The sequence below is a fragment of the Lygodium microphyllum genome, chromosome 14, assembly GCF_053477565.2.
Source record: "Lygodium microphyllum isolate KBCC chromosome 14, Lygodium_microphyllum_v1.1.10, whole genome shotgun sequence".
Taxonomy (NCBI): Eukaryota; Viridiplantae; Streptophyta; class Polypodiopsida; order Schizaeales; family Lygodiaceae; genus Lygodium; species Lygodium microphyllum.
The window spans coordinates 37336882-37342889 of NC_141148.1; the positions used below are offsets into that span (position 1 = coordinate 37336882).

General features: G+C 41.7%; 1 protein-coding gene and 1 pseudogene across 4 annotated transcripts in view; both read left to right on the plus strand.

Moving 5' to 3' along the window:
- LOC148025505 (uncharacterized) overlaps window positions 1-6008 on the plus strand; it is a 62509-nt gene that overhangs the window by 11993 nt on the left and 44508 nt on the right. The window lies entirely within an intron of this gene.
- On the plus strand, window positions 2350-3481 carry LOC148025506 (uncharacterized; annotated as a pseudogene).

Genomic DNA, 6008 nt, shown 5'->3' on the forward strand with positions numbered 1-6008 from the left:
GTAAGAAAGCTTCTCGGTAAAGTTGCAATAACTGAGGCGAATCTGCCAATTCAGCCTCTTCCATCCATTTGGTATCCATTGGTGAATAGTTCTTGAACTTCACAAAAAATCTTCTTATAACTCTACCTTTCACTTTCCTATCCTTATATGCCAGGATCTGCTCAGAAACTAGAATCTCATCTAATTCCTCTACTTTAAGGTGTTTCTCTCAAACCATATCTTCTGGCACTTCACCAATAAAAGGCCTCAATAGGCTCACATGGAATGCATTATGAATTTTCATGTGCTCTAGCAATTTCAGCCTATATGCTACATCATTGATCTTCTCTGAGACTTGAAAAGGGCCATAGTAACACATACTCAACTTTGGAAACAAACGTTCCTTGCCCTTCTGTTTTCTCAAACGTGTCTTTTCAAAACGCAATAAGACCCAATCATCCTTTTTGAACAAGAGCTCCTGACGATGACTATCAGCAGCTCTTTTCTGGTTAGCTTGTGACTTTTCTAGGACCTACTTGACCTTTTTATATGCTTCTTCCCAATCTTTTACATAATGATCTGCTTCAAAGATGTTATCTTTTGTCTACAAAATGGGAGGCAATGTCTTTCCACCTCCACAATCTCAAAAGGTGCTTTGCTAGTAGATGAGTGCACTGTATTATTGTATGCATACTCAATCAATGGCAAGTAGTTTCCCAAGAAGTCATATGATCTGAAACATAACACTTCAGTAGATCTAAAATAGTCGAATTTGCTTCTTCAAACTGTCCATTAGTTTGTGGATGGAAAGAAGATGAAAATTTTAGTGTAGTGTCCATGTTTTCAAGCAATGCTTTCCAAAACAAGCTAGTCATTCTTGGGTCTCTATTACTCACAATTGACCGTGGCATTCCATGGTACTTGAAGATATTTTGCATAAATATCTTTACCATGTGTTTTGACTTAATCTTTTTCCTTATAGGAATGAAATGTGCCTGTTTGCTGAATCTGCAAATGATAGTCCAGATTCCATCATTCCCTGAATAAGTTCTTGGAAGATAAAAAATGAAATCCAGGGCAACACTTTTCCATGGCCTTTCTGGAATAGGCAGTGGTTGCAATAACCCTGGTGCCTTTTGTCTATCAAATTTGACCTTTTGGCATACAAGGCAAGATCTGACTATAGTTGCCTTCATACGTGGTACGGATTGCTTTGTACGGTACGACCGTATGATGGTACTGTACGGTACGTATCTCTACGAGATTTTGGGCCCGTTTCGACCATGTCGCCTGCGCTACTTGGATCCCGTGTCCAGCCCTTTTTGGGGGTGGGAAGCCTTGGATACCTCACCCCAACCCCTTTTCCAGCCATGCACTCCCCTCTCCAGCCCTCTTTGGATTCCTTCTAGCTCGCAGCCCTCTCTTTGACCGTTGACTCCTCTTTGACTGTTTGAACTTTGACCCTTCTCTCATCTACAAAAGGTGCTCCTCTCCTCTATGCTTCCACACCAATTCAGCAAGCACTTGTGACTTACCATTCTCATATTTTTCTCTTGGATCTCGTCGCTCGATTCTTGAATGGACGTGTGATTTTTCATTCTCGAATCTCATCTCCCATCTCCTCTTTCCGGCACCCTATCGAAGCATTTGCCATTCTCAAATCTCATCTCCCATCCCCTCTATCCTGCACCCTATCAAAACATTTGCCATTCTCATCTCCTATCCCCTCTCTCTCACTCTTGCTCTTTCAACTTTACCCCAACTCTCGGGCCTCTCAAGTCTCCCTCTCAACTTTCAAGAGTCGAGACTCAAGCATCTCTCTCTCTCTCTCTCTCTCTCTCTCTCGGGCCTCTTTATCCGTTATCGGTACCATGACTCATGAGAAGCACGAGGCCTTCAATTTGCATGCGATCCATGTGGAGAGGGACACAAAGAAGTCCAACTCCCACCATTGGACATGCAAGTATTGCGGGAAGCGCTATATAAGTGGTGTAGCTCGGCTTCTCCAACATCTTTCCAAGACGGGGGGGCAAGTTGCTCCATGTAAGGAGATCCCTCAAAACATTGCGGAGGAGATTTTCGCCAAGATGAGAGGGGGATCCACAAGAGGAGGAGGAAGTGGCTTATCAGCACCAACTCCTATGCCTACTAATGAGGAAGCATCCAATGTGGGCGTATCTTCAACCGATGCGGGAGAGGCCTCTACCATTGGTGGTGGGGGCTCCACATCTGCATCTGGCTCCGGTAAAAGACAGAGTGTGGAGAGTCATGCGATGCCGGAGAGACAATCGTCTCTCTCTTAAGCTCCCGGTCATGTGCGTGCATCGGTTGCCTTTCTTAGAGAAAGGCAACGACTTGCGGACATTGAAATTGCAGGCACGGTGATTGAGTGCAATCTTGCATTCAATGTCCTAAAGCAAGAGCAATGGAAGATGGAAAAGCCATTGCTAATGTGGGTCCATGTGAAGGATGGACCGGTGTCACGTACAACGACATGAGGACGAGAAAGATTAATGAAGAGAAGGAGAGGATTGATAGAGCCCTTGATCCTATTCGGGCCGCATGGATAAAATATGGTTGCTCTATTCTCACCAACGAATGGAGTGATCGTAAGAAACGGGGTATCATCAACATACTCGTCTCATGTCCACTCAACACTTACTTTTTGCGGGCCATAGATACTGGCAAGAAGGGGAGAAAAATGATGGGCACATTCATCTACCGCCACATTCGACAAGCTATCATTGAGGTATACATTGCAATTTGCATTTTAAATTTGTTTTACTTTCTTTCATTATGATAATATTATGATTCATAATTGAAATTTGATTTATACATAACTTGTAATTTGTAAATTGTGGTTGTAGGTGGGCCCCTCAAATGTGGTGTAAGTTGTTACCGATAATGCATCGAATTGTCGACGCATGGGCCATTTGCATGAGGCTGAGTTCCCTACAATTGTGTGGACTCCATGTGCAAGTCATTGTTTGGACTTGCTCATGGAGGACATTGGGAAGCTCAAGTGAGTGAAGAGGGTGTTTCGCAAAGCTACATCAATTGTCACATTCTTCACGATAAAGGTAAAGGTGCTTGCGATGTATCGTGAGCATAGCACATTGGAGTTGAAGAAGTCTTCTTCAACTCGCTTTGCTTACATGTGGTTATTTTTGGAGCGCCTTTATGAGGTGCGGTTCGCCTTGCGCCAGACAATGGTGTCCACTCTATGGAATGAGTGGGATGAGCATGAGACAGAGGAGGCCAAAGCCATGCAATGCTTGTGTCTTAATGAGTAGTTTTGGCAAAAAGTGCATGTCGTTGTCATTGTCGTGACTCCCTTTTATAGGGTGTTATGTATGAGTGATTGCGAGGGGTTCACCATGAGCCTTATTGTTCGCTTCTTTAGAGCGGCATTGGCGAAGGCACATGCTTGTACAGTGATCACAGAGACATAGCATGCATATGTTTTAGAGATAGTAGAGAGGAGATGGGCATGGATGTATAAGCCCATCCATGGTTTTGCCGCATTGGTACATCCGGTCTACAAGTCACCGGTGGTCATGAGTGATAGAGAGTTGCGTTTAGACCAACTTGCTTATTTAACTCGTGTGGTCTCTGTGGATGACCACAATGCAGTGCTAGAGGAGCTAGGATACTATGCAGATCAGAGAGGGCATGTGGCTTTTGCTTCTTCCACTTGTTGGAGGAGAGTCACTTGTGAAGCCTTTATTTTGGTGGCAAAACTTTGTATACGCATTAGAGACCCTTCAGCCCTTAGCCATGAGGGTCCTTGCCCAGGATTGCTCTTCGAGTGCATGTGAGAGAAACTAGAGTGTCTATTTTCTCATTCACACAAAGATTCGTAATTGGCTTAGTACACGACAGTTAGAGCGGCTAGTCTATTGCCGCACTAACTTACGCATGATGAGGGCTATGATGAGTTGGGTAGTCTAAAGCAGGTAAAGTTTAAACACTTAACCATAACATTTAAAATTTGTTGTTTTAACTTTTAAACTTTGAACTTTGAAGTTTAAACTTTATTCTTTACAATTTAGACTTTAGCATTTACAATGATCAATCTTATATGCATCACTGCATTGTGTAGGTGAATGTTGATACATTTAAGTTGACGGGCGATACTCTTCCGAGTATACATAAGGAGGTGGACGAGAAGGAGGAGATGATTTTTGCAGAGCTCTATAGAGAGCTTATAGCAGCAGATACTCGTGACACTCGCAGTCAGCGTGCTCGTGGGCGAGGAGTTCGAGTAGGTGCTCACATCCTGTGCCTCATGATGACATCCCCCCCTTGCCTACACAGCCGCCACCTAGGGAGCCATCATTTGATGATGATGGTAACCTCATCAGTGAGGATGAGTATGAGTGTTTCTCATCATCGGATGCTAAGGAGTCATCTTCAGAGTCTCTTGATGAGCACGCAGATGGTTTTGATAATGATGATGATGATGATGATGATAGTGATACTTCATCATAGATTCATATGATATGGGTCTCTTTTTTTTTGTATTAGATATACTAGACTATAGATTGTAGTTGTATCACATGTTTTGCGTAGCCCATGCGACCGCAATGGTCACCCTCATGTATTCATCTTATTTTGTAATGAAATGGCTAGTTCCACTTTAAACATGTATTTTATGATCTATCATTTAATGTTTTATGATTTTTGTTATTTAAAAATTCATCTTAAATTTTTTTTTGGTACTAATATTATACCGTACCTTATAAAATCATAAGGTACCAATTAGTACTGTATTTTATCGTACCGTACCATATTGTACCTTTTGTACCTGACAACTATGGATCTGACATATGCATCAACATTAGATCTCAAGGTTGGCCAATAGGAGAAAGTCTCTACCTCTTTGACTGTAGCATCAATACCATGATGTCCTGCATACGGTGGAGCATGACTTTCCAATAAAACTTTTGGCCTTAACTGTTTTGTAACGCATAGTCTTCCATGCATCATGATAAAGCCTTCTTTGAACACATAATGATCATGATGTTGGCCATTGATCAACTGTTCATAGATTTCAGAGAAATCTTCGTCACACCTGCGGTTTGCGAGATAAAGCATCTGCAACTACATTCTTCTTGCCTTCCACATGTATTAACTGAAAATGAAACATAGATAGGAAATTTACCCAACGCATGTGTTTCTCTGACAATTTAGCTTGTGCGAGAAAGTATCTGAGTGTTTGATGATCCGTTTGCACTGTAAAATCAACACCAAGCAAATAGTGCTTCCAACTAGAGAGTGCATGGATCACAACCAATAATTCTTTCTCATAAATTTGGTAAGTCCTTTTAATTACAGAAAGTACTCTACTCTCGTATGCCACAACTCGGCCATTCTGCATTAATACAGCACCAATGCTATTTCCACATGCATCACACTGCACTACGAATGGCTTAGACAGATCTGGCAAAATAAGTACTGGATCTATAGTCATTTTTCCCTTCAAATATCTAAATGTTGATTTCTCTTTGTCAGTCCATTGCCATTTGACATCCTTCTTTTCAAGCTCATGTAAAGGAGAAGCAATCTCTGCAAAGTGTCTTACAAATCTTCTGTAGTAAGAACATAGGCCAAGAAAAGTGCAGACATCATGAACGGTTTTCAAGTCTAGCCAAGAGACAATTGCTTCTATCTTTGCAAGATCCGTCTTCACACCATCTTTAGAAACTATGTGCCCAAGGAAGTGAATCTCTTCCAAAAAGAATTCACTCTTCTTACCATTAATGAGCAATTTGTTACGCTTAAGCTCATTAAAGATTGCAACTAGGTGTTTTCTATGCTCCTCTTCATTCTTTGAAAAGATAATCATGTCATCAAAGAATGTGCCAACGAAACTTTGATAAGGGCAGAAAATTCTATCCATCATCCAGTTAAACGTAGCAGGAGCATTGGTCAATCCAAATGGCATTACTAAAAAATTCATAGAGACCAAATGTTGTTCTAAAAGCAGTCTTATGGATATCCTTTGGCTTGATTCTGATTTGATAGTA